Below are 13,276 nucleotides of genomic sequence, written 5' to 3'. Positions count from 1 at the left end.
ATTTAATTTAAAATATGATTTTTTGTTATTCAAACTGCTACTTGATTATCTACATGGGTCTGTTTTGGTTCATTGTGTTTCGTATTTATATATGTTTGTATTTTTCTGATCCAAATTATTCGATTACTATATCATTTTGTTGTACATATTCTTCTTTTACATTAGGTTTATTTAATTTATGAAAAAAAATTCTAACAAAATAATTGTGCTTTACAACATACTATTAAATTTTATTATTATTTTCGTATAAAATTATATATTCTGTATAAGATCTTACAATAATATTTTCTTCAATATCATAAGCTTCTTACAAACAGTAACCTTTTTAAATTTGGTTTATCTATTGTTTTCATATGTTATCATTTTCTTTAACAAAGTGGTTAAAAAAAGACAAATGAATTGAGGCTATGTTAATATTTTGAATTATATATATATATATATATATATATATATATATATATATATATATATTATATTATATTATTATATTATATAATATAAGAGAGGAATCGATTCTCCCCTTATATAACATACTTATGTAATTATTCTATTATTCCACTCCTGTTGATGAATAAGAGAAGAAGTAGATGACCCAGCTGTAGTATTATCCTTCCACACTGAATCCACATACTGTTGCTGAGATGTCTCTGCTAAAACTTGAACGCTCTTCAAATGTTGAAAAGTCTGAACTAACATGACATTTTGTTGCTGCATATCTGTGATTATTCACCCCATCAATGTCGTGAAGTTAAGCGTATCCATAACCGTAAATGAGAGAGGAAAGACCTAAATGTCCCCTACTGAAAATACAAGGAGGAAATACTCCTCAATCTAACTCAGGGACCCTATTTAAATCGAACGCTGACTACGGCCAAAAGCCAAATCAGCATAGTCAATAAGACAGTGCATGACCGAACGGTAATTAATAAAACGTTCGGTCACAAGAAAACCAGTAAGAGACCGAACGATCAGCAAGAAACCGAACGGTCGAGTTCAATAAATAGAAGGGTCAAATCTCAATCAGAATTGAGAAAAGAAAAACATCTCTGGTACAAGTCATGAGTGTACATCGTCATTACTTCTATCAAGACATTCTCTGTTTTCAAAACTTTTAGTTGAGTATATAAATTTGACATCTAAATTTGGGGAAAATGGTAGAACATACCATTTAATCTCAACTTTCTATAGGAAAACATGACAAACCCGCAACTCACAGGCCGTTTTAGGAATTAACTGCTCTGATACCACTAATGTAACATCCCAAAAATACAGTAATAAACTATATAATAGAATAATTACATTTAATAAAATATCAGTTCAGTCTTACACTAAAGAAAACGTGCGTTCTGGCCGAATGCCATTTACAGAAAGAGTTACAAAATTAACTATACGATCAGTACAAAACTGACCGAACGATTTACAAGAGAGATTACCGAACGGTCATTACAGTCAAAAGGAAAGGTGATCGAACGACACCTTACACTAACTAAACTATACTATTAACCGAACGTTCTACAGTTCAGCCTTAACTTCAACTTCTACGAGATTCTCTTCCTCCAAATTTTCTTCTTCCAGCGCATCAACCAACAGCGTGTCCGCTTCTGTTCACATCCACACGGATGATCATTGCAACGACAAGACGAACGTACAAGACGAGACACCACAAGGAAAACACAGGGTAAGCTTATGTAATTTAATTTCATACATCAACACACAATTCACACAATCCAACAAAACAAGGTACCTTTCATCAAACATATCATACAAAGCATATTACTAGACTGACTGTCCGGACGGTATGAAATCTGTGTAGCTACAGGCGTTCGTGCACCCGGGTGATGTAGTAACTGGAATACTCTCATCAGCTGCCACCCGAGGTTAGTCCTATTCATCCAAAGTACCCCTAAGGACGGGACCTCCTGCCATTCCCACACATGACCTACCCTCCTCTACGTGAAGACGAGTACTCACGGAACATCAGGATGAACAGCCAGCTTAGCATGCCCACAGTCATACTTTACCAATTCAAATGTTCATACATGAGTCGTTCCTCCCTGGAACGCTCGTTCATAATCCACAACATTTTTATATCACTTTTCCTTCATCTTTCATTGGTAAACATCTCATTAACCACCTCGTGCAAAGATTCATGAAAGTTCAAAAGAACGAACGTTCAACCGGTATTCATAACGAGACTGAGTACGTATAATAAAACTGAGAAAAACTCAAATTTCGGGATAGATTAAAAACAAGGGTTTGATATCGGATGAGAAAACAACGAGCGACATCATAAGTTCTAAAAACAATTAGAACGAACGTCATTTACAACCCTGAGCCACTTAGATGAACTGACTCTTGAGAGCGTCAACTAACCATCAAAAAGACCCTACCAAGAACGACAACTCCAGAATAAAGACTAATAAATAAGGAGATTTTAAGGCATTTCAATTTGTTACTTAGACTGATTCCCATGAAGAAAACGAACACTCGTGAAGAATTAATTTAATCGAGTTTGGTATCAAGAAATCTAAATGCTAGTCAAAGACTAAACACTATAGCGAGCAAACCCTAGAGGGCTTTGAACGAATGCTCGTCTGGGGAAATTTAACTTAAAGGGATAGGACGGGTGCTTGATATAATATCAACCACTTGTTTGGGACGAACACCTGGTATAAGACCAGATGTTACTAAAATGGAAGAGAAAAGGCTCGATAATTATACTTAGATACTACGAGGATAGTGTTTATGAATTACTACAATATAAAATTTCATATATGGATACATACTAAAATTCATAACAGGATATCAAGACACGGATATACTTGGTCGATCACTCAAGCATAGTGATTCGAAATACTGACGCTCGTCCTCAAATAGGATTCTTTCCAAATGAAGGAATCCCCTACTACCCAGATTTACTAGAAAACCGAACGGTCCAAGACCGTTTAGTAACGTACGTACATTTTCTTAAGGGAATCATATTCAGAACTCATTTATCTTCAACTCATCTTAATATAAACTTCCATAACTTTATAAATCCATATCATACCAATTAATCATGCTACATATAATCAAACATATCAACAATCATACTTCAAATCATTCATCACTCAGCAACATGCATTTAATATCAACGAACGTGCAAAAGTCATACAATTAAATTAGATAAGCTTCCCTTACCTTTGAGCGTTACCGAACGTTCCCAGATGCAGAAATACAATTTCACCACTACCGGTTCCCTACCCTTAACGCTCGACAATTCCAACTACACCAAAAGACAACCCAACACTATTAGAATCACTCATTTTAAGAATGATGATCAACACACGAACCTAGAACTGGGTTTGCATGTTTAGGAAAACGAACGACAGAGCGAAGAAAAAGACTTACCAGCCCAGCTTCACAAACCGAACGGTTTATCTGAAAGCTCTTGACGCCGGAAGTGCTTCTACGGTGCCGGAATAGTGATCGGAGGAGAGAAAATGAATGTTTTCTCAGAGAGAAGATGAAGAGGATGTAGAGAGAAGGAGGAGAGAAGAAGGGTGCATGCAGAGAGTGGGGTAGATTTTCTGAAAATCCAAGTTTTGCTCCATACGTCAGAACGAACGTCCCCTCTTCAGTCGACACCTGTTTTCCACTAACTGATTTTCGGATCCTCTTCGCTTGACACCTGGCGTCCGTCATCTGAGTGTCGAGCCTCCCTCTTGACACGTGAATTCCAATAAACAATACGTGCGTGGATTTTACTGGTTCTGACAGTACCAAACTTGTTACTAATATAATCCATAAAGATTTAGTAAAAATATTTGTTTCTACACTCGAGTGACACCAAATTGTTAATGATTTGTGAAGACGACATAAAAAACGAAATATCAATCCAGAACTCCTCCTGAGCAACAAATCTAGAAGGTTGCTCAACATAAATCTCTTCTTACAAATTGTCGTTAAAAAAATGCATTGTTGACACCTAATGGATAAAAACGTCATTTTTAAAAAGTCACCACAACTATAAATAAAACTAAAAAAAGTCATCTTTGCCACGGGAACGTAATGGTGACCAAAGGGAAGTCAAAAGAGACAACATCAGAAGAAGTCATGGATGAATAGGAGAGAAAAACCTTAAAAATCCAAGATTCTCCGATCAAGACACCTGAAAAAGAAAAAAGAGTAACCTCGATACTTTGAGTAGCTTCTTGAGAGGAGACGGGATGCGCGACAACACACGACGAACCTGAAAAGAGAAAAAGAACGACCTCAACATGTCACACGCACGACGAAAAAAGAGTAAATCAACAACTTTAAAAGACGCTGAAAGCACGTAAGAGCTCTGATGAAGGCGTCATTGATGACACGATAGTCCTCTGACCGAGACGATTAAAACCATATGATTGTCAGTTGAAACTGAAACTTTAGTAGTGGTAATAGTAGATGACGGCAGTAGACGATGACGCCACCGACTACGGTAAATGGCGCCGCCAACGACAACAACAGGTATAGTGACATAGGCAACTGAAATTTTTTTCCTTAAAATAACTTAACTCAGATACCATGTTGAATATAGTGAAAATTATGTATAATAGTAATCTCCTTTATGTTGAATAGTCCTCTATTTATAATAGAAGAAATATGAGCTAAGTGCAAAATACAAATAAGAAATAATAACAAACTAACTAAAGATAAAAATAATATATCTAATATATATAATAATTAATAATTAATAATAATATCAATAATAATAATTAATAATAATATTATGAATCTTTTTTAAAAATTAATTTTAACTAATCTAAAAATAAATTAATAAAAACAAAAATTTACTCATAAATATCATTTTATATTATTATTATCATTAAGGGCAATTTGGTAATAGTTATTTTCTATCCATTAAATCCTTTTTTGTAATCTATCACATCATTCAAATCCTACACAAACTTTCATAAATTTTACTTCCAAATTCACTCTCAATCACCTCCAAATCTCTTTAAAAAATAATACACAATTTACTAGTACCGTCAAAATGGGTTGAAACCCGTGAACCAACCCGGCTCACCACGGGTTTGAGCCGGGTTGGGTTGGAAAAAAATACAAAAATTTTTATGCGAGCCAATTTTGACCCAGCTCACTAAGAATCCGGCTCACACGGGTTGAACCCGTGGTGGGTCGGGTTGGTTCACCAACCCACCTATTTTTTTTAATTAAATCAAATTAATTAAATTAATTATTCAAATCCTATTTTTTTATTGAAATAAAATTAATTAAATTAATTATTCAAAATGCACAACCTTTACTTAGCAATAGAGTCTTTCGCGCTGCTGTCTTTCCAAAAGTTTCCCTCTACAAATAAAACCCTAAGATTATAGATTGGATAATATTATAGATGGAGATAAAGAAGAAGATGCTTCAAGAGAGCATAATACTGTGGATTTATCCATTCATGACTCCAATTTAATAGATGGATAATATTATAGATTGGATAATTCAAGAATATATCATTTGTTCACTAGTGCAAAAAAGACCTTTAACGTCACCCTTTAGACGTCTGACCCTCGAATATCCAACGTAAAAAATGACCGGTGGAATTTTTGTAAATAAAACAACTATTTAGACGTCGGTTATGAAAGGACCCGACGTCTAAATACTCATATACGTCGGCTCCCCTGAATAGACGCCAAAATTAAACGAAAAAGTTAAAAAAAAATAATTTTTTATTCTATTTAGACGTCTGTTATGGAGGGAACCGACTTCTGAAGCACTTTAGACGTTTGTTAATTGGGGAACCAACGTCTAAACCCTGAACCCAGAAATTTAAAAAGTCACTTTTTAACTCCGTTTAGACGTCTGTTAATTGGGGGAACTGACGTCTAAACCCTAAATCCAGAAATTTAAAAAGTCACTTTTTGACTCTATTTAGACGTGTGATCCCGCCACTCCGACTTCTAAAGAACTTTAGACGTCTGTTAATTGGGGGAACCGACGTCTAAACCCTAAATCCAGAAATTTAAAAAGTCACTTTTTGACTCCGTTTAGACGTCTGATCCCGCCAATCCGACTTCTGAAGCACTTTAGACGTATGTTAATTGGGGGAACCGACGTCTAAATTTTGGCATTAAAATACCGTGAACGCGAGACAGCCGTTACGCGCACTCATTGTTCATCATCTTCGTCGCGTTTTCTCTCTACGGGTTACGCTTTTCAGGTTCGTTTTCTCACTTTTGCACCGTTTTAAATTAATTTTACTCCGATTACATCACTCTTTGATGCATTATCTTTCATTTGAACCGATTAAAATGCGTTTTCGTTGGGTTTTTGTGCAGTTATTCTCGTGTCTTTAGGTGGCGTTCTATGGCGGCGGTTTCTTGCGTTTTGTACTCCTCCAATTCCCTCCACTACGTTTTTAAAACCATCCAATAAAAAAAATGTACAATACATTCTCTTCAACTAAAATATAAAGTTGTAAACTCGAATCACCATGAGTCAGGAGCAACCTCAAAGACGTCTAACCTATATGGATCAGACGTCTATATAGACGTCGGACCTATATAGGTCCGACGTCTATTGAGACGTCTGACCTAAAGGGTCCGACGTCTCATTAACGTCACCCATATAGACGTCGGACAGAGATCAGACGTTAAAAGCGCAAAATAACAGACGTCTAAAGTCCTTTTTGCACTAGTGGTTTTATCTTGTTTTAGACCTATCTACAAGCATGACAGTTTTATCTTGTGCTATATATTTTTATTAACAGCTATATGTAATTTCTTGCTCAAACGGTTGTGTATGTTTCATTAAACTAAATTGCCAAAATTTTATGCTTGATAGCTTAGAATATATATAACAATATATTTCTTTTGTTTAGTTTTATTTTATATCAATTGGTCCAATTATTACTGTTTCAATTTGATCGATCAAAGTAACATGTTATAAGAATCTTAGAAGAAGAGGGTAAAAAAAAGTTAATTAAGTGAGCCAATGAGCCAACCCGTTTAACCCACCAACCCATGGTGGGTCGGGTCGGGTCGGGCCGGGTTACCTGTTTTGACAGCTCTACAATTTACTCTCAAATTCATCCACTAATTATCTCCCTCAAGTGAACACACCCTAAATGCCATAACTGTAAAGAATGATTTTTCTATGCCAATTGTGAATAAACTATTAGATGAATTGTTTAAAGCATAACATTTTTCTAAGTTGGATTTAAGGTTTGGTTATTACCAAATTTTGATAAGACTCGAAGATAGGATGAAAACAGTGTTCAGGACATGTTATGCCCATTACGAATGGTTAGTTATGCCATTTAGGCTATCTAATGCTCTTGCAATTTCCAAAGTCTTATGAATAAGATTTTACAACAGCACTTACGAAAATCAGTCTTGATTTTCTTTGACGATATCTTAGTTTACAATCCAAGTTGGTACTCTCTCTTACAACATTTAGAGACAATCATACATATCTTGCAACAATATCAACTTTTTGTTAGACTATCTATATATTCCTTTGGGATGAGGGAGATTGATTATCTAGGGCATACTGTTTCAGGTTCTAAAGTTGCTATAAATAGAAACTACGTACAAACTATATCTTGGCCTGAACCTTCCAATCTGAAACAATTGATGGGTTTTTTTGGGGTTGATAGGTTATTTACCAAAAAATTATTAAAGGGTATGCTACACTAGCAACACCAATATTTTATTTTTTAAAGAAGGATAGTTTTATATGGATTGCTAGCACAAAATAGGCCTATAAAGATCTTAAGCCAACAATAACTAGTGCTCCTATTTTGACTATGTCCAATTTTTCTCAATCTTTGTCTTGGAAACTGATGCATCTGATATGGGTATTTTGAGTAATTTTGCCAAAAACAACATTCAATTGCATTCTTTTTCAAGAAGTTGTCCCCAAGAATGCAAAATGAGTACAAATCAGTCCATCCAAACTCTTAAGCAGTAGAAATGGTTGTACAAATTTTTGGGATTTGACTTTCATGTTGAGTACAAACTAAGAAAGGAAAATCTGACAGTTGATGGCCTTTAATGTCTTTTATGATGGCCTAGTCCGAGCCTACACCCATATTTTCACAAAAATTAAAGGAAGAGGTTCACAATTACAAGGAGTTACTTCAATAAATAGAAAAGTGCTAATTCAATCAAAATATAAATTCTCATTTTGTTGTTAAAGATGGATTGTTGTATTTGAAAATTCGAGTTGTGGTCTCTACTTATTTTGAAAGTAGCTCCTCTCCTATAAACCTAACAATCTACTTAATTGCACCCAAACAAATGGACATGAGTGCAGGCATATAAAGTGTTCTGCTTAGCCCTAGACAAAACCCCTACGTCTTCCATCTTTCTTCATTATTTTCATACCTGCCCAAACACTAAGAGGGGTTGGGTATTGTTAATATTTGAGAATGGGAGGTGGTTGTTTTCTCTGTATTAAAGGGTTTAAGACTGTGTACTTCAAGGTAGGAATAATAGAGGCCGATCGACAAATTTTTTGATGGAAACCCCTTTAGGGAATTTCATTCAAAGGAGTACCAACTAAAGCTAAGGCTAAGAAAGGAAAGTGAAGAAGGATTTTTAAAGGCTTTTTCTTGATTTTCTTTCTCTAAGTCTTAGAAGGATTCTCTTCTAACATGTTTATATGTTGTTTTGTAGGGTCCAATAAGGCTAGGAGATCATTGACTAACCAGCCAAGAACCCCTTTGATCAAAAGAAACAAAAGAGCAAAAAGAAGGCAAGATTCTGGTTTCCTTCCAAATTGGAAGCAAGGTTTCCGGATTGGAAAATACAAAGAAAAATGCCTTCCGGATTCTAGCCGTGCCCAGCCGAAACCCACTGAAGCCCAGTCGTGCGAGTTGCACTTCCCATGTAAAGGTTTGGCTGATCTTGTGAGGTAGTGTGGATTTTGTGCTTAGCCAGCTGACCTACCTAACTTATTATTATTTGAATTTGGGAGGGAAAATGGGTTAGACCTTGAGACCCCCTATAACTATAAATAGAGGTGCTTGGTCTTTGTAAATTTTCACTTTGGAGTGTAATGAAATGTTGTAGAATTTGTTCCAGTCTCTTATACTCTTCAGTCACCTGAGAATTCCGAATTCTCTTACTATCCTCTAGCTTCCTTCCTTAGTAGGAAGGCCTTTTGAGCTTGGAGGCATCATACACACACCACACCTTCATCCAAACTTTCATCAAACACCTTATATGCATCCATTTCACTGCACCAAATCTCATTCCGTTGTGCATCTGTTTTGGAGCTTCTTCTATATGCTTAATGCTAGGAGAGGGTTCCATCATTTTTTTATGCAGACGATTGGCCTAAATTCTCACTATATTGGACTCAAAGCCTTAAGAGACTTCCTCGTGGCACAAGTCAACAATAACACCTGATGATGTGGTGACCCTAAAGATTATTGATTAACTCCTTCTTTTCCTCCCTTATCGAAGGATTCTATTAGGCTAACGTTATTCAAAAGTCCACCATGAAACCTATCAATAAATTTTTGAACTAAGGAGGTAGGTTACGTGCATTAAATGTTGCATTAATTGCTATATGTCAAATGTTGAGTTAACTTTGACATCAGAGTACTTTTTGTAGGTACCTTCTGACCAATTTGGACTAATGAAAGCTTGTTTTTAGATAGCATTTGGATTTCAAACAACACAATGCAATAATAGTTATCTAGTGTGGGGTCAAGGTCAATGATTCAGGTTGCGTTATGTTGTCCGAAATCCAAATACTATCCAAAAAGTGAGCTCTCGTTCGTTCAAAAGGATGGGAGGGTACTTGTATAAGGTACTTTAATGTCAAAGTTAGTTCAATGATTGATAGATAGTAATTATGTAAAATTTAATACATGTAACGTACCTCTTTACCTCAAATCTTTATATAAAGGTTTTGATGTGGGCTTTTAATTAATGTTAGCTTAATTACAACTCAATTGTGAGTAATTATGCTTCATTCTTAAGTTTATTAGCTTTAAGGTTAATCTACTCTGGGACTTTTCATCTCGATTAGTCCAATTCATGGCTAACTAGTATGTTTGGTGGCCAGTCGGGCTCGTTGTCCTACTCCCCAACTGGTGATTGGTTATTTCGGTGGTACATGGACAGTCAGCCTATTTGGTGATCAGTCAGTCTTGAAGACTTGTTCTCTGAGCTATGGGACGTAGGCTTCGAGTTATGAGACGTTCATTTGGGGTGGTGTATGATCAGTCGACCTGTGGCATTTTGGTTGGGTTCACTAGTTTGTGCTCTGGGTTATGGGATGATGTATGATCAACTAACCTGTTTGACATTCAGGTGAGCTCACTAGTCAGCATTATGGACTAATACATGGTCAACCGACCTGTCTAATAGTCGGTTGGATCAGCTGGTTGACCACTTGAACTATAGTTAATGGTCTAAAATATAACTAATTGAACAATCATACAATATAATTATATTAATTTTTTAATATAAATTAAAAAAAACATTGATTTGTTCATATGCGTGGGTCTCATACTAATTGTGAAAAAACGATCAAATTCAAAATTTGATACTTTTATGTTTACCCAAAGAATATTTTTATAATAATGGAACTTCCTTTTTAAATATAACGTTTTTATTTTTCTCATATTATTAATTAATTAATTTGATATATATTTATAAAAATCACCTTAATTTTGAAAAAAGGTATCTCAAACTTTTTTTCTTGTAACATAACATTATTCAATTATCATATCACCATCACATAATAAATTGTGTGGTGTCATGGGTCAAAGTTATTAAACATATCACAATCGATAAAGGAATTAAAATTGCTGTATAAATGAAAGTTTCAATCTACTCAATAAATGCTTAGAAATAAAATTAATGTAGTATTATACAACAATAATACTTAGGACATTAACAAAAGCACTATTATTAAGTCAATATTCATAAAACCTTATAAACAATGTTGTGGTTGCATGCCTGAACTGAATTTAGAGGGAAATAATAATAATAATAATAATAATAATAATAATAATAATAATAATAATAATAATAATAATAATATTAATATTAATAATAATGGTTGAACAGGCATTATCTTGGTACACTCTCCTAACAAAGAAGAAGTGTGTTCCCCACTACTTGGATGATGTGTTTGATATGGCAGGGTATCTTCAAAACACAACATTTGTCACATCACTCACTTTCCTTCACAAAATAAACCTTATCTCTTTTCATTACCATTATCTTCACAAAAACTACATGCACTAAACTTTCTTTTATCAATTTTTCTATTTTACTATCCTTTTATTTATTCTCTTTCCATTTATAAATAATTAAGTTTCTCTTATAATACTAATTAACCAATTTTAATCAGCCGTTTAATGAATGGGAACTTAATTTAATCACTCAAATATTGAAACCCTCGTAAATATTTTTTAATATCTCTTTTGTACAAATGTGCTATCGAAAGTGTTTTTTCCTTGATAAAATCCTTAAAATGACTGTTGAAAGCGAAAAAAAAAAGTTAAGTGATAAGGCAATGCACTATTAAATAATTTATTTACGTAAAAAAATTATTTGGATGTATATAAACTAGTATATTAATCTTTCAGTAATTAAAATGAGTAACTAATCACGTACTTTCTTTTATCCTGGTTAGGGAGCTAATTAGTAATATCATATGCATTTCATTTATCTTTTAAGAAATATTATAAGAAAAAAATGCATAGATTTAGTGTCATATCAAAGTCACTTTCACTTCACAGACAGTGCTCTCTACTAAATTCCATGCATAAAAAATAGCTAATGAGGTTACTGCAGATTGAAACACCACTTCAGTCCTTATAAATATCATACGAAAAGAGGGATAAAATTATAATATTAGAAAATCTTCAAAATTCAAATCATATCCATTAAAATTACCTAATACAAATGTATATGGGTATGTATTTTTTCATACAGAGAAATAGAATTATGAAACGACCTTTTGGAAAAGTTAATTTTTTTAGGAGTTGTGATTTCTTGGAATAGAATAAACTCTAGTGATGAGAAGATCATGATGTTAAAGTATAGTGACAAATTGAAATGTTGGAAGTAATTTATTGGTTTCAATAATTTATTTTAATTGTGTTGGTAAATAATAAATAAGATTAAATAACAATGATTTTATGTATGACAATTTTTGTTACAATATGATATTTGCAGAAGTTGAAATATACATGAAAATTTTATTTTATATTGTTGTTTTAAGGGTGGTTATTGTGCCAAGGAAAAAAATTGGTAAATATTGAATTATACTATAGAATACAATTACTGATTATGTTTATTAATTGATTATCTTAGGAGGCATAATTAATTATACACTATAGTATAATTCAATATTTACACTTTTCTTATTACATTATCAGGGATGTGGTTTGTAAAAATTTTGAATTTTAAAAAGTTCACCATCAAGCATTGGTCTGTATGCATGTAATATTGGAATATGAATAAGTGATGTGAAATATAAATGATTTTTTTGATGAACAGGAATACACTATTTGCTACATTTTATTGATTAATCATAAATTTGTAATTCTTTTTATTGCAAACAAATATATGTCATTTGTGATTGTAGACAAAGATTATAATGAGGTATCATGCATGGGGCATGCAGAAGTTACTCGAGAAAATTATGATTAGAAATTAATTAACTATTATTATCATATATTTAATCACTATTCAAATGAAATCATATTAATCACTGTTCAAATGAAATTTACACATATTCTTAATAAATAAAAAAGTCAAGGGCATTTATGCTATTTTTTATGTAATATAATTTTTACACAGTTTTTGATAATCACATCAATCATACAAAATTTCATTTCACTTTTTATTTAAATTAACTTATTTTTTTCTCAATCCAAAAAAAATCACTTTTTATTCTCTTTTTCCTCTTTATTTTCCTTTCCGCTCCTATCCTAATCCAAATAAACCCTAACACTGTGTTTGGATCGAATTTAATACTATGTATGAAAAATTGGAGGTTTAGATTGAGGTAGGACTGATTTCTGAATGTATTGTTTGTATAATTTTGAATTTCAATATCTATATTAATTTGGATTTAAATTTGAGAAAAATTTGAATGTATTGTTTGTATAATTTTGAATGATAAATTAGTGGACAAAGTTGACTATTAGTTGACCATTCAAACGATGCCAGCACTGAAAAAGAATACTCACTACACAACGCTTCCATTTAGCCTCTAATAGGACAGAAAATAAAGCGATAAGCCAAAACTATAAGTAATGATATTTAAT

This window comes from Vigna angularis, chromosome 7 (assembly GCF_016808095.1).
Source record: "Vigna angularis cultivar LongXiaoDou No.4 chromosome 7, ASM1680809v1, whole genome shotgun sequence".
Classification (NCBI taxonomy): domain Eukaryota; kingdom Viridiplantae; phylum Streptophyta; class Magnoliopsida; order Fabales; family Fabaceae; genus Vigna; species Vigna angularis.
The sequence above is the reverse complement of the archived record's forward strand: the minus strand, read 5'-3'. Positions refer to the sequence as shown.